At 42.2% G+C, this 26436-nt stretch overlaps 1 protein-coding gene across 2 annotated transcripts in view; it reads right to left on the reverse strand.

The window, feature by feature from the left end:
• The window catches only part of tenm4 (teneurin transmembrane protein 4), a 286524-nt gene extending 260458 nt beyond the window's left edge, over nucleotides 1-26066 (reverse strand). For both annotated transcript variants that reach the window (XM_083772809.1, XM_083772808.1), the window contains exon 1: nucleotides 25930-26066. The gene's annotated coding sequence lies outside the window, so the exon portion shown is untranslated. The remainder of the gene's footprint in view (nucleotides 1-25929) is intronic.
• Between the last annotated feature and the right edge of the window lie 370 nt (nucleotides 26067-26436).

Raw genomic sequence — 26436 nt, forward strand, 5'->3', positions numbered from 1 at the left:
CACAGCTGCAAACGGAAGATCTGCGAATGCAAGCTGGCTGCGACATTTAACAATGTGCTTTAACATTCACATATGGAATTACAGCGGAAAAGGTTGTGCACGAGCGTGTGCAGAGATGACCACCTAAGCCGCAGTCGACCGGCCCTCTCTCCCTCAAAAGTCCCACTCGCCTTATTAGAGCTACCCACTCAAAGGTTGTCTAATTAAAGGACCACTTCACCACTTTTCAACCTATTGACATATAATAATTATATTATATATATTATATTATATTATATAATATATATATATAATATCATATATAATATAATTTATATAATTGCTCCTCACTACTGTTCATGATAAAATGCCACAATTTCTACTTCTACAATTTCAGAATGCTTGAAACTTTGCATATGTCATTAATATATAATATAAATACTTTTCAAGTCAGTTTCAAGTATTCTATAAGGAATTCAACTCACATAAATAAACAAACAACTCAGTTCATAAACCCAAGGGACAGTTCAGAATGGCTGAAAATAAACAAAATCAATATACATACGTAACTTTCAACCACGTCAATTAATTTGATTATAACCCAGCCTTTTCAGCGCACAATAAACCTTCACAATCCCCTTCCAGGTGTTCATAGATAAATAAAATAAATAAGACTCGTACCACGGGCTTGTCCGTGCCGGCAAAGAATGAACTGTCCAGATCCCAAACCTTCAAAAGATGTCACACAACACGCAACGCAACGAGAGTGTCAAAGAATGAATAAGACCGTCTGACCGTGCAGGGCGGCTTTTAATGGCTCCCCGAAAACAACAATACAAGCGCCTGAAATAAAATAAGTGAAATACCAACGCACGTGTGTGTGACAGCCAACAGAAAGAGGTCAGGATGGGGCAGCGGGGATTTGTCAGTGGTTTATGATCGCCTGCTTTGGAAGGGTTGCATGCATCTCTGTGGGGAAGTTGTCTTCAACAAGCCCGGGACTATGCCATCGAGGGACTGGCTTCCTCGTCCACACACCCAGGTCCAACGCTGAACGTCCCTCGGACCCTCTGTCTGTCTGTCCGTTTTAAAGAAAGCTAGCTAACGATGATGTCACTGGTGGATGGGTTTCTGAACTGCCCATAGCCCTCCTATGAGATACAGACTGAGTAAAAAAATCAGACCTGTCTGAACTGAGTGGTGCTGTGCTGTACTCGTGCTGTATGTACTGTGCAAGCCCTCCACCCTCGCCTCGTGTGTGTGTGTGTGTGTGTGTGTGTGTGTGTGTGTGTGTGTGTGTGTGTGTGTGTGTGTGTGTGTGTGTGTGTGTGTGTGTGTGTGTTAGGCTGCGCAACAGTGACACTTGGTGGTCAGGACGTTTCATGTTTGAACATATGGACGTTTCATGCTCGAACATACGGATGGACACACATTGCTGTCTATAGGATTTTTTAGCACCACTCAAAAATGGTGGCACCATTTGTGAGGACCAATTATATGAAGATAATGTTGAAAAGTGGTCCTTTAATCAAACCACTTTAACAAGTGGTATTGTGTAATTTCATGCTAAACTTGCTTATCTCGAAATAAACATTACCACAAGTTCTCATTAGGATGTTCAGCCGAGCGCTCTACTAGCTAAATGTTTTATTTAAACTAAAACATGATGTTTATATCTGGGTTCATATGACAGAATCATGGTGGCCCATGGCTTAAATTAAAGTGTTCATATTGCAAGTGCAGATACTTTATGTGCATTTTTTTAATACGTTGATCCCTGCCTATGCACCAGTCACTGAACCGATCAAGTGTCCATACAGTAAGACTATGTTTCCTATGGTACATGGCCTAATGAAAAAAAACAAAAAACGATTGAGAACTATTCAAAAATGCGTTAAAATAAATGATTTCCCAGCAGTATGGAAAAGATCCTCTGTCAGCATTTGGTACAAGCATTTGAAAATGTTTGATATTTAGGTCCCCCGCTGAGTGTGTAGAAGTAGTTTTAGGTACAGATTGATGTCACAGTGACAATACAAATACAATGTCAAAAGGAAAACAATGAGGGAAAAAAATCTTTAGTCTCTGGAGATTTAAATGAAAAACAAAAAATACAAAAATACTTTTATTTCTATTTTCTAGTGTCTAAAAATAGATGCTGAAGTTATTCTGTCGTTTCTGAAATTGATTAGTGAAGATCATGTCAGGGAAAAGTATCTTATTTCACACAAAAAAAACATGCTCGAGCAGCAGACCCTCAGCAATGTTCTAATATGCAGCACGTTGTGAGCTTGTAGATCAGTTATTTTCAGCGCACAACACTGGTGTGTAAGTAACCAAGTATAAATACCCTCAAAATAATCAATATAATTCTCAGAGGAGGGTTAGTGCATATATCAGTAAAAGGATGCTGAGGTTGGAACTGGCAGGCAGGCAGGAGCCTAGAGGAAGACCAAAGATGAGATTTATGGATGCAGTGAAAGAGGACATGAAGTTTTGTTTATATATTTGTACAATAAAAACAGTACAAAATACTAGGTAACATTATTAAAAGACAGTGTGGTGCAGGTGAGAGTGCAGGTGAGAAAGGAAACCCATATGTGGCCTATACAAGGTTCTCACCTAAAATAAAAATCAAGTAGTAAGTTAAACATAGGTATGACAAAAAACAAATGCAGGACTTGTGTGCATTTTAATTTGTGGGTGCGTGTGTCTGTGTGAGTGTGTGTACGACGTGTATGCACCTATGCATATTTGAGTTGGTGTGAAAGAAGAGGAGGCAGAGGACAGGGTGAGATGAGGGAGGCAGATGATTTGTTGTGGCGACCCCTGAAGGGAACAGCCGAAAGGGAAGAATAAGAAGATGTAACTTGTGTCTCTTTTCGACTAAAGAAGTAAGTGACAATTCCGTTCTGTGAAATGTATTTCAGAGCTTTTGGATATGTTTCCATACGGTAATGTTATATGGGCTGGGTTCCTAATTTGAACTCTTGCTCTAGTAACCTGAGTTCCGGTTTGCCAGTACTTATTTTATTTTTTATTTTTCATTTACAAAGTACCTCCCTGGTTTTGGTTATAATCGAATGCCTGAAGGTCCGTAGGGACCGAAACATTGCACTCAATAAATGTGTCCTCTTGTACTGAGCAGATAGTGTGCGGGCGTATTTTCTATTTTATATAATCACAACTTTAAAATATTGCCTAGCCTTAATAATCCTCTCATGAGGACTGATAATGATGCATCTTTTTAAAATATTGCTAGAAGGTTAATATTAACGGGACCATACAAAGCATCATATTTGAAAACAAAGTTAATCAAAGTAAGGAACAACAGTGTACTTGAATCTGTAGTGTACAGAAGACAAAACTTCAAAGGTTATGGAAGCTTGTGGGTCACCCTTTGTAGTAGAAAAGAGCCATTCAGACATGTAAGTACTAGGAGGCATGATGCTCCACCTCAGAAATCCATCACCCTGGTCCATCACCTTGTAAAGGAGATAAGATGCCCCCGTTGCTCAGCTGATATGAAACAATAATATACACTTCGACCTACTTACTTGCTTGTACAGAAATCCCTGGGGCTGAAGCCGGTGCCGGAAAATGCACTTGCTCTCACCTGAAAAGGTTGAGAACCACTGGGATACTGTGTACCTCTGTCACTTAAAGATGGAGTGCCATGATTTTTTTCCACCATAAAACATGATCATCAGGTCTTATTGTATATAAGGAGGAAGATTTTTTTCAAAAAAGTATTTGTTAAAATATCGTTTTTATGTGGGCCCACTAGTTCATTAATTATGCCTGGTTAGCATGGTGGGTGGTGATCCACCTGAACTTAAGCCGCACCCACAGCTGTAGTTGTATGATAGGGGAGGGGCGGGGCCAATGAAAATGTTTTTTTCATTGGCACGTTTGACTGTCAAGGGTTCAGCCTCCAGGAAGAAACCCCAAATACAAAGGGAATACATCATTGCACAGACGACGACTCCAGGTTGTCTAATAAAGTACTGTCACCTCATAGACACATGAAAAACTGGATAAAATACAAAAATTGTGGCACTCCATCTTTAAGTTACAATGTATGAACTTGTCGTGTATGTGGGGCTGCACTTTAGTCCATCATTTTCATCATGCGGCAATGAAGCCTTATTTGAAAGACTAGTACACACACAGTCCTACAGCATTATACTGTGGGTGGGTGGTTCTCAACTCCTTACTGAAGAGACTAGTATACACACACAGACCTACAGCATTAGATACTGTGGGTGGGTGGTTCTAAACTCCTTACTGAAGTGAATGAACATACAGCTAGTGTCTGAATGAGTCTCTGATTAGAGACTCAGGGCTGTATTTTGCGTGTCTTAACCCATTCTGACGTGAGATCAGATTCATACGAGGTTTCCACTGGACACACGCTGGTCTGACGAACCCATTCTGACCTGAGATCAGATTCTAAAAATGTCAGTCGTTCTTAGATTTTTTTCAAAATTAGCAGACCTACAAGCTCGTATCGCGCCACTCGGTGGCGCGAGATGAGCTTGTAGATCTGCTATTTTTCAATAGCTAAAGCATAACATGATGCTAACACCAAAATGGGTGCCCGGTCAGAATGGGTTAAGTACCAGGTCTTATTCCCTAACTTGAGTAAACTAAAGACCTGGAGGCGTGATCAATGCTCTTTGGCCACTCAGAATAGCCAAATGGCATTGATCACGCCTCCAGGTCTTTAGTTTACTCAAGTTAGGGAATAAGACCTGGTACTTAAGACACGCAAAATACAGCCCTCATTCTCTAATCAGAAGTAGGCACACACATGACCGTAAATGGTGCATTTATATAAATGGTAAATGGTGCATTTATATAGCGCCTTTATCCAAGGCGCTTTACAGAGATTGTGCATTACATTCACCCATTCACACACACATTCATACACCGATGGCAGCGGAAACCATGCAAGGCACCAACTAGCACATCGGGAGCAATTAGGGGTTCAGTGTCTTGCTCAAGGACACTTCGACAGTAACTCTGCGGGAGCCCGGGTTCGAACTGGCAACCTTACGGTTACCATCCAGGCACTCTACCCCTGAGCCACCGCCGCCCCTTGTACAATTGTACACCGTACAATGCTAAAATGGGTTTCTGCATGCAATGCTCTCCCACGTTCCACTCCAATCTCCTCCTGACCCCTGAATTCACCCTCGCTTCTTTCAAGTTTTTAACGCCTCAAACACATGTTTCAATATCAGTGAACAACGTGGCCTCAGCATAAACAAGCTTGTCAGATCTTGCACAGAGGTTTTAGATCCTGTAGCTCCAATCGAATATAGAAGGCTGAAAATTCACCTGTGCCATAGTTGAATGAAGAATTACAGATTTTAACCACTTAAATTCCATATACTTTGTTGGCTCCCCTGGTGTCTGTACTGCGAAATGTCTTTTCCTCCCAATACTTTCACCAGTGAGTGATGTCACGGAGGCGTGTCATCTCAATTCAATTCAATTAAATTTCAATTTCAATTTCAATTTCAGCGCTTTGGGTATTTAGAAAAGCGCGATATAAATCTGAGCTATTATTATTATTCATTAAAGCGTCAAATCACAACAAGTTGTTTCAAGACACTTTACATATAGAGCGACAAAGCTGTCATTGTTTGCAAACCGACAGAGCTCCCACCCAGAGCAAGCAACATTGCGACAGTGGTAACGAAAAACTCCCCCTTAGCTTAGGAAGAAACGTCAAGCAGAACCCGACTCTCGAAGAGAGAGAGACACCACCGAGCAAGCTAAAGTGAGCGAGTTGTCGTGTCACATGTTGTGAAGTTCGCTTGCCGTACGAGTGCGAGTGCCGTACGAGTTGCAACCCGATAGGCACAGAATAGTACATCCTATGTGCTTGTAGATCCGCTTAATGTTTGCCTGAATCTAAATGTATTATGACAAGCCCAGAATAGGATGCTATGGTTCCTTTTGTTTCATATCCGTAATCCATGAACAATGTGGTCAATGTGTAAAGAACCATGTCATTTTGTATATATTTTTACAGCTCTTGAAGAGATTTAAAGGTATATTCAGTGATTTCACTTAATTCAAATATCACTTATTTTTTTGTTTTGTTGTGATAATCCTCCATATTATAGAGTGTGCTGGCCATATAAGGAGTTCCTCCCTGTCCCCAGTTAACCCCTGGGTGTCAAAAAACCTTAGGTTTCGTTTTTGACTCTCTATCCCGATTGGACGAAAGGCTGGGTCCCACAGCCAAAAACGAAACCTACGGTTTTTTGAGTGAAATCACTGAATATACCTTTAAGATTCTGTAGCTCCAGTCCAGTCCAGAGCGGAAACTGAAAGAGGATCAACATTATGCGCCGCCTGCGCTTCTCTAAATGATCACATGTTCACTTATCAGTGTGCAATCAAAGAAGCAAGGACACCTACTTTATATTTCTGAAGTGATTGTTAAGACAGGGCCATAATCCCAGAATACTTTTTTTTGTGATGGGTCCCCTGCTTAGCCAGACAGTATTTATTCCCCAGAGAGATTCAGAATTTCTTAATTCCTGACAAAAACAGTGGACTATACACTCTGCAGCACTTTAACAGTGAATTCAGAGAGCATGATGTTGACTCCTGTCCACCTTCAACATTAACCCACTTCTGTGAAATCTCCCCGTCAACCCTGGAACGCATTGTTCCACTTTCAAAACCATCCACCTGCCCTTCAGACTGCATTCCCACTTGGTCTTTTAAAAGCTGTATTTCAGAAGGTTGGTCCAGATATTTTAGCCATCATTAATGCTCTGTCTGCTATTATTTCCCCCTCCTGTTTCAAACATTGTTTACATATACACAATACCCCAGGGGGAAATGCATGTGCAATTGTGCAGAAATGACACACATTTCGACTGCTACGCGGATCACACCCAAATTATATGTCCACTTGTACCACCTGGTACCACTAATTGCCAGGGTTCTTTGTGTTGCCTATTTTGTCCTGCCTTGTTGGAATTAAAAGTTGGATGTCTCTGAATGCTCTAGAAATTATTATAATGACCCCGTCTGGCCCCAGCACTAGCAGCATTAACAAGCTCTGCTCTATTCTGTCTTAAGAGGCCCGCAACCTAGGCTATTTTTGACTGAGTTGTCATTCGGTACTCAGGTGACCAAAGAGTTACAGTCCTGCTTTGCACAATTGAGAGATAGCTAATGACTATCAGGTCATATTCTATCCTCTGCAGACTGCAAAAAAGGTCATGCTTTTATCTCGTCCAGACTTGACTATTGCACTATTCTGGTATCAGCAGGCGCAAAAAAAATTTACGTGTACAAAGAAAAGAGACCACATTACACCAATTCTTGCTGCCCTTCACTGGTCAGTAAAGGTGACCGGGCCCTTACCGTTTGGGCCTCTCGCACCCCCTGCCTGGTGTTTTGTTTTGGTGCAGATACGAGACTCCGGTGTTGCCAGATTCTTTGAGTGAAACAGGCGACCGGGTCTATGATAACAAGCCCAAAAGTCAGGAGAAGCGAGTGCATTCTCCAGCAACGGCAATCAGACGCTCGGGGAGGAGCGGCACCTGCCGGGGTTAGGTGGGGGGATTATGACACTGCCACTCGCTTCTGCAGCAGTGTGTTGGTCCGACATGCGATGCGTCATGCTTGCGGTTAGGGTTGGTGTAGGGTGTCAGTGTCGCTGGTTAAAACTCACCCGTGTTTCCTGACATGTGTTGGTCCGATGAGTTGTGCTTGTGGTTAGGGGCAGGGTGTCGGACTGATGCCGCCGAGAAACACTGCCTGCCTCGGGTGTTGTCGGCAATTGGCGGAGACTCCGCGGCTGATGCCGCTGCCGGAAAATGAACTCTCTCTCTCAAAAGTAGCGACCAGTTCAGCTATTTTCTAACAGAATCTTGAAAGCAAGCCCAAATAATAACTACACTTCAGAAATAAGCCCAAACTAAAGCAATCCCCAACTATGAATATTTGCAAGCAACTTGACAGGAAAACAAGTCCAAAGTCGCTTATAATAAGCAGACCTGGCAACACTGCAGACCAGCACTGAGCACAGCAGGCTACTTTGCATGCACAAAAACAATGTTTCATCAGCGAACTGGTTTGTGCTGAACCAAATGCTATAGTTTGTTGCACTCTGCTGGAGTTGGAAAGAGTCTGTGGAGAGACACCTTTAAGACACACATTGAAGAAGCTGCAATCCGGAACTCATTTGAAGTAATTGTCTCCACCAGGCCTAAGGCATGGGGAGAGAGTATGGCCCTCATTTATCAACCGTGCGTACGCCAAAATATGGGTGCACGCCGAAATTACCGACATTTTCGGCATTTACCATTTCCGCCAAAGCTTGAAATTGAACTTGACAAAGTTCAAAACTCACGTCTGGTCGGGAGCTGTCGTACGCTTTGTCCTCACTTGTTTTTCTGTCGTAGAACGGCGGAGCAGCATTGTTTGACCAGCTGAGAGGCTGCAAAAGGCATCGAAACATATGTATTCACGCCTAAAATGTTAATATAAAACTATATGGTCTACATGTAAAAAAATAATAATCACACCAGTGTGAACCAAGTGGTGCAACTCCCGTCTATTGGTTCTCTGTATCGTTCCAATTTGTATCGTTCCAATTTCTTCTCTGTATCGTTCCAATTTCTTCTCTGTATCGTTCCAATTTCTTCTCTGTATCGTTTGCGTCCAGCAGGTGGCAGCCATGTCACATACTTCTCTCGTTCCAATTTCACACATGCGCACACCACTCATGCTCATGGTTACAGGTACACACACAGGTACACACACAGGTACACAGGTACACGGTCATTGCAAGCTGGATGTAGAAGTGGTTGCACCACTTAAAAAGGGAAAAAAAAGGAATAGACCTACAAGATGTGTCTTTGTGTCATATGAAATTTGTAGGAGCTTTCCACTTTACAATTAAAATCGCGCTTGATTTAAGCCATTTAAACAGTGTTTTGCATGAGGGCATACATGCGAGGATTTGGGCTGTCTGTGCTGGAATATTTCCATGACGTTGGAAAGTATAGCCTATAGTGCAGTGCTGCACTACATGCATGGGTAGCCTATATACTGTAGCCTAATCTACAATGTCTTTCTGGAGTTACGGTATGTGCAATCTCCTCCTCGTTTAATAAACCCGACGCGTCGCTCGAATGCCAAATGTACTGTACCAGCGCAAGTGGGAACCGCATCGGAGATAGGTATGGCTACCCAGCCAGCACACCACCACCACTCCACCAGTGCCAGCCACATGGGCTACGGTTTTAGCTGCACATTCATATATTGACAGTTGACTGCCCAGCCACTGCGACTAGCAACTGCGAGGCAATCTAAATAGACTGTCGAACGTGCATGGTCAGTTGGTCACGGTGTCACGGACAGACAGACAGGACAGGAGGAGCACTGGAGCACCTATGCAAAACAGCAGCGTGTGTGTCTGTGTGTGTGCCTATTTGTTATTTATTTCATGGTTCACAGGTTCAGGTTTTCGTTCACTAATATATCTTGTTGTATATTCAATTAAAAATACTTTAATAATTTAATATACAACTAACAACACACAGTGACAGTTGCTTGCAAATATGTGTGTGCGTGCGGGGGGGGGGGGGGGTGAGGCGGGCAGCAAGGGGGAAGCGAAGTGAGAGGAGAAACAGACCTACAGCTTTATTTAATTCATGCAGGTGTTCGTTCTTTATTTATTTAACAACACACCAGTTAGTTGGGCTTGCAACTTGCAAGTTGCGTGTGTGTGCGTGCGTGTGTGCGTCTGTGTGTGTATGAGAGAGAGGGGTGAGGCGGGCAGCAATTAGGCACGGGAGAAACTTTCTTTTTCCTGTAACCATGGTTTCTTGAGCTTAGTCCAGTTACCCTGTCCCTGGGTAAACATAGTAGGCTACCTTTCCTTTACTTTCCTTTCCAGGACGTATAGCAGTTGTTCATGTCGCAAAAACGAGGGCGAGGCTTGATTTCATAGGGCGTGCCAGATAGAATTCAGCCGTCACATTTATTAACGTCAGAACGAAATTAAGGAAGGATCAGCTGTTTGCGATCACTTTATAAATGCCGTGGCGACGTGGGTGTACTACAGAGCATGTGAGCGGAGCGGAGCGGCCGATAATTCCGCTCTTCGCTCTCGACGGCTTTTGTTACGCTCGCTCCGCGCTCACGTTCATCTCCCCCAACGCCGCTCTACGCTCGCTCCGCGCTCACTTCAAAATCCACACGCTCCGCTCCTCGCTCTGCTCCGCTCCTGGCTCCGCTCGCACTCACATGCTCTGTTGTAGCCCATCGTCATGTGTCTAAATCCAAAAGAACAGATATGTAAACTGTCGACACGCCATGAGCGGTGCATTGGTGATTTGTATGTCTACGTATTCTCATGGACAGTCCGTGAAGCAGATTACGCGTATGGGGCTGGGCTTGAGTCTGAGAGCAGGCCCGGCGCCAGGATGAAATGACTGAGAGGGCAATTGAGATTTTGAGGGGGCACAAAGGCAAAGACGTTGATTTAAGGGTGCAAACATCCCCTTTACCCCCCCGTGGTGCCGGGCCTGCTTGAGAGGCAATGATTGATGTAAACTGCTAGCCAAGCTTGCACAGCGCCGTGCCGTGTGCACTGAGCGGCTCGGAGCGGAGGACAGTTCTCGCTCCGGAAGTCAATCTGACCCATTTAAAAACCCGCTCCGCGCTCACGTCAAAATCCCCTCGCTCCGCTCACATGCTCTGGTGTACTACGAAACCTGCACTCGAATCTGTGGCAGATTTTACACTCGATTGATAAATGAGGGCCTATGTTTTGCACTCCGTCTGTGTGTGTGTCTGTCCGTCCGTCTGTGTACAGCTAATCTCTGGCACCGTTAACCCGTCCGATGCCAAATTTTGCACACACACTCCCTGGATGCCAACGATGAACCTCTGCCCCAAACTTTCCAGAGCGGCCTCTTATAACGCCACCAGGAGGACGACTTTTGAAAAAACAAAAAATCCTAGGTACAGTACAGAGCACAGTACACTACAATACAGTACAGAGCACAGTACAGTACAGTAACTAACAATAAATGTATAGTTGCACCGCTCAGTTCACAAAGGTGTGATTTTACTACCACAAATGGGTCCCGACCCACTGTTTGGGAAACAGTGGACTAGTTAATCTGTTTCATAATGAACTTCCCCATACGTCCCTCATACAAGCATAATTATGGTGATGTTGTGCAAGTTGTTGGAATACCCGGCTTTGTTGTCTTGTGACGTCAACAACAAACAATTAAACATTTTTGTATGAAAGTTGCTATTAAAAGATACACAAAAGCACAAATTTCTGTTAACATGTTTACCTAATAATTGGCTTCTGATTAGTAAACATAGTCTGCACCTGGATGGTGAATGCATCACTGACTGACTGACGCTTTCCAGATCAGACATTTGCTAATATTCTCACTTATGGACAGAAACCTTGTATCTTTCTTTTTTCTTTTTCATGAATCAATGCCCTATTAATGTTATACTATGAAGTTGACAGTGTGACAGTTTTGTGCAAAAGTAGCGTAAATAACATTGAGTGAACATCCAGAGGCCATTATCACATTGTTGCATAAGATTTCGATTTGTTTTAGTCAAAACAATATTTGTTTGAATGTTGGAATTATTCGGCACCGACTCCATACTAAATAGTTCTCAGTTCAGTTATGTCAGTGTAGGAGTCGAATTGAATACATGCACAAATTATTAGAAACATCTGTTTTCCCAGAGACAAATAAGCACCATGTCGTTTCTACATTAGCTCACCCACGTTTGCAAATTAAACTTTGAATGGGTCCATTAGGGTGCAATAAAACGTGCTTGTTGTGTTCACAGCACAGTCATTTACTTCTCACCCATCTCCTTTGAACTTAAAAGTAACAACCCTGATCCAAGTTATTTTCTTACAAATAAATACTGCGGATATAAAAACTAGCTGAACCTCAGGTGACATTTTGGTTTCGATTAAGATTAATTGAGAAGGGACAGTCTAAATAACAAAATTAAGAAAGGCTTAGTGGAGGTAAAAACAGAACAGGACATGCAGTGTATAAGAAATTACACATAATTGTTACCCAAACCCAGTTACCCCACAACATGAGTGCCATCATTTATAATGAGGGGCTAATATAGAACGTGTATTTAGGCAGGGTTTTGTGTTAAAGGGTGTTATTTAAACTGTTAACATGTTATACCATATAGAATTCATCAAAATAAATTATGTTTTATTCACTTAAAAAAAACAATATGTAGCTTGCTGACATGTGTATGCATTAATCAACCATTGTTTTGATTGATTCCTGAAAGAACTGTAATGTCTAGTTGTCTGATGGAATGATCTATAGACGAATAACAGTAAGTCCAAATTTTATTCTGACCCCTCCACCAAAAGGCCTAGTTGTCCTGACCCCTTATCCATCATTTAGACATTATGGATAATTAGTGTGGACTAAAAACTGTTAATCGTCTATAGTACTCATGAATAAACTACTTAACATCAAAGCAGTTCAATTTTACACCTTGCCACACAGGAATCATCTCTGGTATTAAATGGCTTTAATGCTCGTGCTTTGGGGACTGAATGAAAACATGGCTTTCATAAAGTGCTAGATTAGTGCTGATAGATTAAGAGCATCTGCTAAATACTTAAATCAAAAATTGTAGAAACACTGTACAAACGGGAGGCACGCACTAGTCCAACATACGTGGCCGGTGTGTATGCTTTTGTAAGTTAGATTACCCTCAGTTGCAATGGAACAGCTCAGTGTACACACAAGTGGTTAATTTGAATCAATTGGTCTTATCATCAACTTACAGTTGGCCTATTAATTCAATTAAGGTAGAATGTATCTATTCTATGTGTTCGACACAGCACCACATGGAGTGCAGTGCCCGGCCCGGTTATCCAGAACCACCAGCAAAGGCTCCGGTCAGGCTCTGCCAGTGGACCTAATGAGCCTAAGTCCAGCCTAAATTACCTGTGCAATTTCCAGGCTCTGCCTGAGCCAATTGATTGCCATGGCAACCCCAGCCTACGCCTGCAGAATTCCCCACACCTGCCATTTGATTACTTAGTCAGTCCACTTTTCACAATCAGTTTGCACTCTCCACACATTATCCACAGACTTTTACCACAGCACAAGGACTTTCCACAACCGACCATCTCTGCTGCCAAGTACCGACTCCACGGGATACAGTTTGAAGGAAATAACACCCAGAGAACGTGTGGGCACTGTCAACAAACTTGTTAGCTTCTGCTCATTTCTCCATTTGCATAGTCTCCCCCGCAACATTTGCAACTATAAAACATATTCCTCATCTGGATTTGTTGATTTTGATTGATTTAGAAATTATGTTACCGTAAATCCTCAAATACATTCCTTCCTTCAATAGAGGGTATGCGCGTGACATCATCATCAAACCAGGAAGTTATGCAGGAACGCCTACTGAGTGGCAAAAAACAACTTTCTGGCCTCGACAGCCCATACATCCACACAGAAAAGTCATATCTGGTTGCATTAAACAATGTTAAACAATGTTAAACTCACTTTGCATGTTGCTTTGCCACTCGATGTGCCATTCACTTTAAGCATGCGCATACCCTCTATAAAAAGCTGTCCCCCTATTAATTACCGGGGGTGGCGTTGAATTAAGTATATAAAAACGTCCTTTTATTAGCCGGGTTCTTTTGTGTTTTGTTTTTTTCAAGTGCCGTATCTGTTACCTTCGCTGCCCAGGCTGGCTGGCTGTCACTAGTGTCCAGATGCCGGTGGTCGCATTGCTCGCGCTCGCGCACAACGCAACAAACTGACAAACAAACTTCGGGAGAGAACGCCACTATAAGCACTTTTCATGGCCACGGACAATAAAACTAACGAGAGCAGCAATCTAACTGCGGAGGGAGGAAAATGACACAAAATCAAGCAAGTGAGAGCTGTTTCTATTTGTGACATGAGGTGCTGCGAGCTCGCATATCTACGCTTCATGCAACGAATGTACCGTACGTTCGTTCTATTAAAGGGTAGATCGCTACCGGTTGGGGGCTCAGCAGCCCCCAAACGGTAGCGGATCTAGCCTTATAGAACGAACGTACCGATATGCTGCTGATATACAGCTTGTTGCTAACGCGACCCCCCTCTCTCTCTCTCCCCCGTTGAAGTTGCAATAGTTGGATCACTGCAGTGTTGCACTGTTCATAATTTAGCTGCTTTGATATTATAGGAAATAGCTTACCATACATTTTATTTTTATGTTTTTATTTGCATCTACCATTGTGAAGATTTGTGATCAGGTCAGGCACTGAATGTGCCCGTGATTTAATTCCTAGTCAAGTCTACCCTGTTTAATTTGTTGTTTACTGTGTTGCTGAAACATTGGTGTCTCTGCGAGAAGGGACAGCATGGTTCACTTTTATCATTCTGAAATTCTGTATTCTATGACTGCATATAGGCCTTGCTGGCCTGCACAAATGTAGCTATAAACTTGAATTTGAGCTGTCTCAGCCTGTCTGAACTCTGACTTCTACCTGGAGACACTATTTAAATGCTGCAGAGAGTAGCACTTGCTCTTTCCTACCCAACTCTATCCTCCTTGCTGGGGCGATGTCTTCATAAATGGGTCATCATAGGATGTACTGCTGCTACCATAATCCATAGGTGTTGCACAGCCATTTCACAAAGTCAGCATTTTGTCCACCACTTTTTGTCATTGTATAAGTAACACTAATCTGTAAAACCTGAACATGTTGAATTGCCTATTTTAGAATGTTTTTGAAGAGGGCTTTAAATATTGTTATCTTTTTTCTGTTTCTATTTTTAGAGTTGACTGAAGCAGGAGTCGAAAGGCGGCATACTGTCACATTTGGAGTTCTTTGTTGACAAAGGGTTCTCAGCCAATTCTGACTAGGTTAGATACAGTAGATTAGATTGACTAGAAGACCCAGAGAAGTGCACAAATCATATCGCCTACCTTAGAATGATACAGAGAGGACTAGTCAATGTTCATCTCCATAACTTTTATGGATGCATGGCCTGTCAAGGCATGTTTTAAGTAGGAAATAGCACATATTAGGACATAGACTGATATCTCCACGTAAGAACAAGGCAATATTATTGCCGTGTTCACTATATAAACAAGCACATATGACATTGAAGCCCCACGGCGCAGTGGTGTGACCTTTCAGCCTTATGACACGTTGTCCCTAAGTAACAATATCAATTTGCACAGGCAGGCACTGCTGCAGTTTGTCCAGGACTGTCTTGAATTTGGCATTGTATGCCTACGGCATGCTGGCCGTTGCTGTGGGAAAACATGACTAATAGGTATTCTATGGCCAGCCTGCGAAAGCTGTCATTGACATGAATTAGAATTCATGAATGTGTCGTATAACTGCTAGTCTGCTAAAGCTCATATTCAGTCATTATAATAATATAAGATATTAAGGGGGAAAAGGACCATTACCTATTTTTGCCTGTTGGCCAAACTGACATGGATGGGGTGTGGCACCTATTAACATTGTAATATATATATATATATATATATATATATATATATATATATATATATATGTATGTGTGTAATATTTGCATAAATTGTAAACCCTGAATAATTTTCAATAAAGTATACAGTATATAAAAAGAAATCCTCCTACATCCTCCTACAGTATATACAGAACCAATTTCAGTATTACTGTTTCAGCAGGTCAGATGAAATACTAAGAATAATAGCTGCTCGCTTTTGAACCCGATTTGCACTGGAACCTTTCACTAGGAAGAAAACAATCACACCTGTGTGAAGTGAGTGGTGCAACTTTGTGTGGAGGTCCCCAGGGGTCCCCGGAAGCTCCAAACCCCCGGGAACGTGCCCACACACAGGGCTCGACGCTTTTCCAAGTAGCACGTGTGCGCCTAAGTTGAAAAATCTAGTAGCACACGAATTATTTTAGGAGCACGATGAAAAATGATGTATTTTTAAGGGGCGCTAGCCCCTCCTATATACAGCCTTTGTCCCCAAACATCTCAAAATGGGCCATTGACAATCAACAGAGAAATTACATCAAAATTCTGCTAAATATGACATAAATTAAACGCCATTGACATTGAAGGGAAAATGTATGTCATATGTAAACGAGCAAATCAGCTAACCAATCACAGGCAACAGGCATTCTGATTGGCCAGTATGAGATGATATCTGATGATGTATGATGACAAGAGCGCCCCTCACTTAACATGGGTGCGATTTTTCTTTAATGAAGTTATATGAGGTAGGGGTGGAAAATAATATGTCAAAATATTATATCACTATCTTTTCAGCAATTATCACAAAATAGTGATATTCATCATGATATCATTGTTATGTTTGTTTTCATATAATCTATATAATCAATTTGTATTATGCTAATACTTTGTAGATAGATCGATAGTAGCTCTGTTCCATACCTCTAATACGTGCAACACATTAGAGCTATGGACCAGAGCTAGATAGATAATATGTTGCTCATGGATGGATAGACAGGCTATCTGTTTTTATCCTTCTGTTTTCTATCATGTTAGTGTGACATTCAGACAGTGCAGAGGCTGCTCGATGGTGAATTAGTATTGTAACATTCTCCTTGGCTTTGACTGACTGACTGATATTAATACGGTAATCAAGCCAGTTCAGTCATTCGCATTATCATTTATGCTGGGCACACGCTTTTGTAAGCAAACGCTAAGCAAGGGTTGTTTTTGATAAACATCAATCCGTCCACTCCATGTGTGTGTGTGCGCGCGTGCGTGCACGGCTGCACGCTGTTTCACCCGCGTTTGGTTAAAAGAAAGTTACGTTTGAACTTTGAGCATTACAAACAGACTTTGCAAATAACGTGTCGCCGTGGAGTGCAGTACTTTCATCCGACGGAGCATTGGTCCGAACGACAACCTACCTCCTCCCTCACCCTCACCCTAACCTCCCCCGGGGCAGACACCTAAACCTAACCGCAACCCTCTCCCGACCCGCAGCGCACAGACAGAGAGCATTGCTCCTTCGGAGCAATGCTCTGTCGGATGATAGTATGCCTCCCGTCGCCGTGTCGGGGTCCAAGCAATTCCTTCTGACTCTGTGCTATCATGCTAATGCTATCCCGCTCTGACTTATTTTCTGACTGCCGCTGCTGACAAGCAGTGACAGGGAAGAGCACGGAGCACGGAGCAACAACACAGTGAGGGGAGGGGCGGTGGGAGCAAAGGGGACAGATCTTCAAATGAACACCGCATTGAGCCTCGACACGTTGTTAGCTTGTAGCTCTTCTCTTTTTGGCGAACGACACCGCCGTTCAGAAATATAAATGTAGGTATAGAACCGTGACTATAGAATGTGCACTTGCTGTAGACAGAGACTTGTCTTTATCACGATTGAAAGTCGCACGGTGATATTTTTAGTCGCAAATGCGAGTACCTAGTCGCACTGTCGAGCCCTGGACACACATAGCTCCTTAATGGAGTGTTTGCACCACTCAAAAATAAATGTATATATTTCAATACACAGTAATTGTGACAATTTGTACAAATCTTTGAGTATGTATGTTTTAAAACATGTAAAGCAAACATTTTTAACTCAAATCTTTGCTTCTGGGGGTGCCTGGAACAAAATATTTTTAGATGGGGTCAGTGGCCAAATACGTATACTTTTGGGTGGCCCTTGACATGAAAACGTTTGAGAACCACTGAATCGGCCTCAGGTCCTACTGGGTTAAAAGAAAGGGCTCCTGTCAGAAAAGGTTATCTCATCACACCTTTCACAATGTGCATGTCACGTTGATGCCTGAGCCTGGTCTGTGGCCGGGAAAACCGTTAGCTGCCTTCCAGGCAGTTTGGTGGGCTTTATTAATATTTATAGAAAAACAGCTTAAGGGCAGATCTCTTGAGAGCTATCAGTCCACTTTGCTGCCTAAACACTGGCAAATATATTGACAACTCTCCAGCACCACCTTGCCCCTGAAAACCCTCACTGAGACACTTTGTTGGGACCATCAACACTTTTCCTACAAATTAGACTAAACGCTTGTTGATATTGCAATATATATTATATTTAATATATATTGCAAAATAGAATCACATTTTGACAACCATCTTATTAATTGCACAATTCAACATTGTACATGCTACATGCTATGTTATATTGGCCCAGTAAGATTTTCATTATCACTAAATAGTTATTCTTAGCAGTAACCCTGGTGTCGAAATGATCAGTCAAGTTGATGTCTTTGAAGCAAAGTACAGAAAGCTTTGCGTCACAAATGTGTTACTTCTCCAAAGCTACAGCAGGAATGGAAATGGCATGAATGCCAAGTGTAAACTAATGGTTTTACACTGCAAAAGAGCTGCACAACATACATACAATAGGAAGGCCGTGTTTCCGATTTGAAATCTAACTGAAATATCCTGATCAGTGGACCATAAGATGGGCTGTGCCCATGGATATTATAATGTTTAGGATTTAAGCCACGTGTGCCTTTTTTGTGATCGGATTAAATCCAGCAACAGCATAATGTACTCATACCCTTGTGTGCTGTCTATCTACCCCTCAGCTGCTTACTAATCCGTACAGTAAGGCAAAAATTATAATGGTGCTTGACCTCCCGACTCTCCTTTTAATAAGAAAAAGGTGTTGACTTCTGAATAGCCTGAAACTTGGCTTGAATGTCGTCTATTTTGTATATTTTAGAATTGCACTATAGCAGCTGAACTGTATCACAACTCAAACTCATGGCAAAACATTTACATGAAATCAGGCAGGCAAATCTGCACTGAAGTCAGGTAAAGGTAAACATTGGAAATAGCCTGTGATAAAAAAAATAAAAAAAATGGCTGGTGATATATGAGCAGGTAAAGCACCTCTGATCTGCAGCAGGAAACAACCTGAAACAAACAACACAGAAACCCTTCCATGATGGCTATTTTGACAACAGAGAAAGTTACACTGTGACCAGAATACAACAGCTGCATGTGAGCAGCAAAGAGCTAAATATACCCATGGTCATTAATGAATTATGAGCGTTTTTAAAAATGCATGTTGTTTGTCCAACTATGAAAACCACTGTGACAGCCATTAGCATATTTTCAATTTGCATAAGACAAAGTAAACAGTTTGTATTGTCAAATCATTCTCAATTGAAAACAAAAACTCGATAAGGTTCATACACTGCCACTGTAACCTTTCATTGCATTGTGTACGTATACAGTCTTAGACATTTCAACTGCAAAGTGCAAGTCGCAACCCCTTCCCCCCCGAGGTGTAGAGGAATAACCATGGTTGATCAAATGGTTGTTGATGTCAGCAAGCAAAGAGGCACTCTCATACTCATATCTTTTAAAAGCTTTGTGCATCATTGAATATCTCTACCCTGTGGGTCTGTAGGTCATGTGGGTGGCAAATGGCAAGCATTGCAGACAATGCAGTTGCATCTTAGCCTACAAACAAAGCCATCAATTTATCAAGACCGCTCTGCTGTATGTGCAGTAGGGCCTGCATTCAGCTATAATCAGAAGGGTTGCCCACCTGCCCTTGGCAGGTAAATAAGTCTTCTGCGCAGGTGAAGTTTGCTTTCAGGTTGCCAGATCGAGCAAGTGCTCGTATGAGAGGGAGACACAACCATCTATAATTTAAAAAAAGGGTTTTTTGTTTAAACACATGAACATGGCCAGCGCGTTCTGTCTTCTGGTCTGTGGAATAAGTGTGAACCCACAGTCAGATTCATAGCTACAGTATATGTAGGTATTTGCTATTTGGCATAGAAATTGAGGTATGACATTCTTTATCGCAATTCATAATTCATATTTTGCCTGTCATTTGATGATGACCGATTTATTTTTCGGGCAAGTGGGCATGACCTTTGGGCAAGTAGAACATGATTTATTCGTACTTTCCCGATGGGCAAATGCCTCTGAGACCTTAGTGTCAACCCCTGATAATGCAATAGACTGGAAAGTGAATTGCTTCATATATTATACATTTAATTAAAAGCTTAAGTACAGACAGTGTTGTTGACTCTGACATTTAAAAACATCCAGGCACATTGACGACATTCAAAAACAGCCGAGGCTCTTTGAGCGCAGCCCTGTATGGTGGCCTTTCAACTGTAAATCACTGGGGTCTAATTATACCTGCAAATTAACTGCCATTTCAACATCTTGCATAAGATTATCTTGGTCATGATGAAATGCCACTAGGGAGGTTGTTGGCTAATGGGAGGATCCGAACATGCAAAAAAATAAAATAAAGTGCACTTTGTTAGCCTGATGGCTGTGTGAGATTTGATGACTGTCGGCCCAGCTGGCTTTCATAATGTACTGTAACCTTGAAACAGAACGAGGACTTTGGGATCTTATTCATACAGTAGCATTGTTCCAAGTTCTACATGATTTGTAATCCAGTCAACAAATGACTTGCTCTTTTTTAACTACTGTCCATAGCTGTAACAGAGAACAGCAGACACACAGGCGTGTGAATGCTGGCCTATTTTCTGCAGAGCGCACGGCACGCTCGACTCCAGTGGACAGAGCGCATCAACACGACAGTTGGACAGAATCAGTCCATGAGCAGCAGGCTGGCTGGGAACCGTTTCAGATGGTCAGCTTCAGATGGGTCTCCGTCCATATCTAAGATCCCCATGGCCGGTCTCACATGTAGGGTTGTAAGACCAACAGCTAATATCAACTCTCCAAGTGCAAACTGTCTAAAAAGGGTTACTGTAAGCTGCAATCTTTTTGTTTTTTTCTTTGTTTTTTTGCAGGTACTTTGTTTTACTTGTTGTTAAGAAGAAGTAGCTAGATCACTGTCTGTCACACCACACCATCTGTTAGAAAATACCTCTCAGTAAGCGTGGACCATCTGCAACTGATTTGTCCAAAGTAATGTAATTATTCAGCCAATCGTGTAATATTTTAGAACAACTGCAAGTGAGTGTCCATTGGGGTACTACGGTATGTAGCACAAAATGTGCTAAAAGTTCAACCATTGTGTCAGGTGAGTCTCAGCAGAGACCGGAGCTTGCTTTGTTTGTGCATAAAGCTTGCAGAAATACATTTCTGGAGGACATTAACCACCTTAACCCTATAGTTGACTGAAGTCATCTTGGGCTTTATATTAGGTCCCTTCCTACACCAATGATCTTCAACTAAAACAGCCAATCTATAACCTCACAATGGGTCGCGAACATGCATTGTATATAGGCAATTTTGCCAAATGTTGGCAATCGATGATCGGGATCGATTCCAAAAAACCTGATCGGAGCACCTCCAGAATAAATACTTTTGTGCAAAGTTCTATGGGGGCTTCCATTCCATCTACCAACTTTAGATGAACCCCTAGCCCTATCCACAGCCTACCTCTCAAGTGCACCAGCTGCAATCAATATGAAACTGAAATGTTAGATCCAGTGATTCCAGTCCAAGTGTGCTGTCTTAACCGTGCTGTTAAAACGGATACAGAAGCTTGTATGGCAATTAATGAGACCCCTATGGTCTCAGGTCATATGTTAATGTTGAACTTCTTGTTATCGCACCAGGCTGTAGTACGTACAGTATGTGCCAGCGTTCATGACTTGTACCACATACAGAACTGAACTTATCATAGGAACTCCTCAAAGCAACATTCAATGTGTTTCTTTTATTTTCTTCTTCTATTATGGAAATTGGGAACTGTTGCTTTGACATTTTGGCTTCCTCCACTCTCACAAGAAACCCACATTATCAGATGCACAACATGTATAAACACACACACACACACACACACACACGGTGCTAATTACTCATTAAAATAATTATAATACACTATGTCCCCAAACCTCATAATTCTGGGGCATTCCATATTTGGGTCTGAATTACAGTAGCTAAGATGTTTTTAACCGTGATTGCAAATTTCCATCTATGACAAAACAGAAGCATGGGTTAGGTACAGCTTTGGCTACCATACATTCAAATCCCCTTATTTCAGCCTTGTATGTTTTGTTCATGGAATTTACATACATCAAGTTCAAATAATAAAGATTTAGATTAGAATAAAGTTGTCACAGGCATGGTTGGTCACACAAATATGTGGGAACAAAGGGTAAATGCCACCCCAACCCACTGGAAAGAAATCGCTAGACTGCTAATCTTTCAGGCACTAGTAGCAAGCATGGCATGCCTTTGATTAACAAGCTGCCCACTCGCCATTAGAAAAATGGACAATGTCTGTGAGAGATAGAGAGGGACAGAGGGACAGAAGGGGGGGGGGGGTCAGAGAGAGAGAGAGAGTGTGTGGTGGTGGAGGAGGCCATGCCATTCCCAGCTTTCATGTCCAATAAAGTGCTGTAATCTTGACGTCTCCCCCATTAGTTCTATGTGTGATAAATCACGAGATGACAGACTGCAGCTTCAACTAAACATAATGCTCCAGGGCATAGCAAATTCACCTCTCCCTCTTGTGTTGTTACACTCAGTGCTGCTGCCATTTGAGTCCCCTGCATGTCAAGAAAACTAAAAGGGCAGGTGTGGATTTTAAAGGCGATTTTAAAAGCGCAACACTGACAATCATTAGTATACTATTACAGTAGTAGTATATTATAGCATTATGTGAGCAGCATATTAGGTCTATAATCCCGTCAGTCAGACAGTGGGTTTTTCTAATTAACTGTTTCATGTTGTTTTCGTTTTGTATGTTCGGTGAATAGCAGAACACGCATAGCTTACTACTAGGTGTGCCTTTGTTTTTCATCAAATCAATGTTCTGCACAAACACTCTGCTGCACACGCTGCCAGTGCACACCAGATCATGAAGGCCTTCATGTCCAACACATGCCCTTTTAGTTTGCATGGAGTCCCTTCTTCCCCAGATAACTACAGTGTTCTAACAACAATTATTACTTGAAAGGTACAACATGGCGACAGGCAACTCCTGAGAGAAAGCAGCTTTTCACTGTTCTCTCCGTGTCATTGTTGTCGCTCCCTTCACACTGCCCAACATTAGCTGAAACACACCAAGTGTTCATGGGATACAACAAGGTTCTCCCGTGGCATTCATCTGCAGCTTTTCCAAGACGACCCAGTCCGTGCTTTTGCGAATAAGACTAATAATATCAATTCAGAGTAGTATTTAAAAAAAGACAACAACAAGTCAACAACAAAGACGACAAGCCGGTGACAGATTTTTCATTTGCGACCACAAAGAGAAAGTTGTTCTCCCCTCTTATCATGCAGAGAGCTTGTGTCTGCTCCTCAGAGCTCATCAACAGGACAAAGACAAACGGGGGAAGAATGCAGCCTTGTTTCACAAAAGGTTAACCTCTGTGGGACCCTGACAACTTCAGACTCCTCATTTAAGGTCCTCCTCGCCAAACTCTACCAGTAAAGGATGGAGGCCCTTTGCATTCTGTTGAATTTAACCTTGCAGATCTGAGGTCATGTGCTCCACTGTGGCCAAGGGTAGCCCTTGTCTTGAGCTTGGCTGTATGCAGGGAACCCTGCTTAAGCCTCAATAGCTAGCTGGCACTGAGGAGACGTTTGCATACCCTTGACATACCATTTGTTTCAGCTTAAATAATGACTATGACTAAATCTCACAATCTATTTGTAAAATGTATAATAATAATAATAATAATGTTTATTTTGTAAACATTGTCATTGTAGGACCAATTCCAACGTGGAATGTTTTTGTGTGCTATAGTCACATTTCCACAAGGTTTCAATGTCAAAACATGCATTGGTACTTAATGGTCTCCCCAATAGCTCCTTTTGTGTTATAACTAAGTATTAAGCATAAGTTCTAACCATTAACTGTATTTCAAATACCGATCCAATCCATTACCTTTACTGAATACTATACACTTAGCCCATTAGTCTAGAGTCATTAGGCATTATTAATTAAGATATTATTCATTGTCCCCATAAGAGTGATATTTCTTATGATTTCTGAGGGTTTTTTCTTTTCTTGGGCATTAGCATTCTCTAACAATCTCATCTCTTCATGAGTGTGTGTGTGTGTGTGTGTGTGTGTGTGTGTGTGTGTGTGTGTGTGTGTGTGTGTGTGTGTGTGTGTGTGTGTGTGTGTGTGTGTGTGTGTGTGCGTGATGCAGCAGAGCATGCCAGACCACACTATGCGGTGCATAGGGTCCTCGCCAAGTTGTCCCCGGACTCCCAAAGCTTCCACACAGGCCCCTTTTCCACCGGTTGGGAATTGGTTCAGTTCTTTTTGGTTCTAGTCCATGAGCCAGAACTCCAAAATTAGAACGTTAATTATGAATTGAGTGTGAAAAACCATACCTATATTAAATTGTTTATAGGGCCATAACCCTTCCACAGGAGTAGCTTTTTCATATTTATCACGTTTTGTAATTTTCACCTACAGTAGACCTATGAATTAATAGTTATCACCATGAGACTTCCCTGTGGATTACTAACACGAAGACAATGGTTTTTTGTATTAGGCCTACACATTTTCTGAAATTGTACATTTAAATATGCAAATTATGCATTATATAGGAAAATATGGAAAGAAATAGAAAATATGAAAATGCTACTGTGGAAGGGATATAATATATTAATTTAGGCTACTTATATTGAGCCTAAACAATTTACTATAGGTAGGCCTATGTGGTTTTGCCCACTCGATTCCTAATTAGTGTTCCAATTTTGGAAGTCTGGCTTATGGACTAAGAAGAACCAAAAATAACTGAACCGGTTCCGGTTCCCAAAACCGGTTCCCAAAGGAGCCACAGTGGAATGCATGAAATCAAGCTTCTGAAATGCATTAATCTGATGGATTTTGTCAAACTATTTAATTCTGTGTGGCATTTATCTCACATAGCCTATTTGATGCAAATAAAGCTCTACAAGCTGCCACATTGGCAGGTTATAAGCGTATAACCTGAAAACAGACAAGGCCAAATGGGTAAAGCAGATAAGATGTAAAATGTACAGGGGCTTAATGACTGTAATTAGCCTATGTCAAATTTGTTTTAGTTTTCCTCATCAAAACAACACGTGGATTATTCAATTGCAAGGTAGTCTAATAGCAGCCATGTTTCAGTATTTGAAACACTATTATACAATGACACACTCAAACCAGGCATGCAGTATTATATCTGGGGCATAATAGAGTGGGAAATGGAATCAAAGGAGTAGAGAGGGAGCAGCGAGTCAGCGACGGCCGGGCAGACAGCACTAGCAGCCGACCCGTAGTCCCGTACGCATGCAGGCATTTTTCTAACCAGCTCAGCCTATCCCTTGTTCTATTTAACATAATGCCATTATTCAGACACACCGTCAAGCAGGGAGCCTCCGCCACTAAAGAGCTACAAAGTTGAAGAAATCAAGAAAAGCATCACTATGACCATAAACACTCGCAGACATTACGGTGTCCTTTTGCCGAACAGATCCACGTAGCCTACTCTAGTCTACATAGGCTACAGTGCGACGAGTGCGTGCGATTCTGATCCCGCATGCAGCTGTGCCCGCGTCAGTTTTCATATGTCATGCTCACATCGCAGTAGGACTCACTAAGGTCTCAGGATGCGCGACTCTGCTTACACACGAGACGCGCAATTAGGGTGTAGGAAATCCACGCACACCGCAATGTTTTAGTGTTATTAGGCTCAGCTGCTAATAATAATGAGGGGTCCAGGTAGGCACTAGGCAGGCATGCCAGGCGTTCTGTCTACACCAACACACTATGTCCCCCATCGAAACTGCGTGATTTTAATGTAAACGAATCTATTAGGAAAAACAGGTTACAAATGTGCGAACAAATAACGCATGCGATTAAAAAACGAGTAGTAGCCTACCACAAACTGGTCCGTAGTATGTATGGATGGATCGTGTGCTCTGCTGCATAATGCTGCCTTGCAGCTGTTTTGCAGAACGGAGGCGAACATTTATTGAGTATTTTTTTTAAGCTTACCATTCTGGAGACACATCCGATGTTAGGCCTGTCCTGTTGATAATTCACCGAAAATAGAAGAGTTCCCCAAAAAATGTTTTTGGTTACTATAAGCCAGGCAAAGAGAGAAAGAGAGCGAGCGACTGAGCTGAGTGAGTGTATCCCCGCTGTTCAGATAGATGGCCCTCCAAGGTGCTTTTGCTGTTACAGCATTACCAAAGGATGCCTGCTATGGATGCGAGGCAAGCGTCCAACATTCCCATTAACATGCAAGCCTAATTTAACACAGTGAAATCCTCCGGGAAAAGAAGCGAAATAGTCCCCGGACTCGCAATGGACTGCGTGGAGGTATAAGGTGACGCGCCAGGCAGGCAGGCAAGCGGGCAGCCGATGTGCTGTTGGAAATGAAAAGCTACGTTCTGTCACGATGATGTGGAATTAGTTTGTACCATGGCACGGAGGGAGAGAGAATCCGCGTGCGTGGTCGCCCCCTTCGGTACTAAGCTGTAGCCTGTCTACGGGTACATT

The sequence above is a fragment of the Protomyctophum parallelum genome (genome assembly GCF_964188405.1).
Source record: "Protomyctophum parallelum genome assembly, chromosome: 9".
Classification (NCBI taxonomy): domain Eukaryota; kingdom Metazoa; phylum Chordata; class Actinopteri; order Myctophiformes; family Myctophidae; genus Protomyctophum; species Protomyctophum parallelum.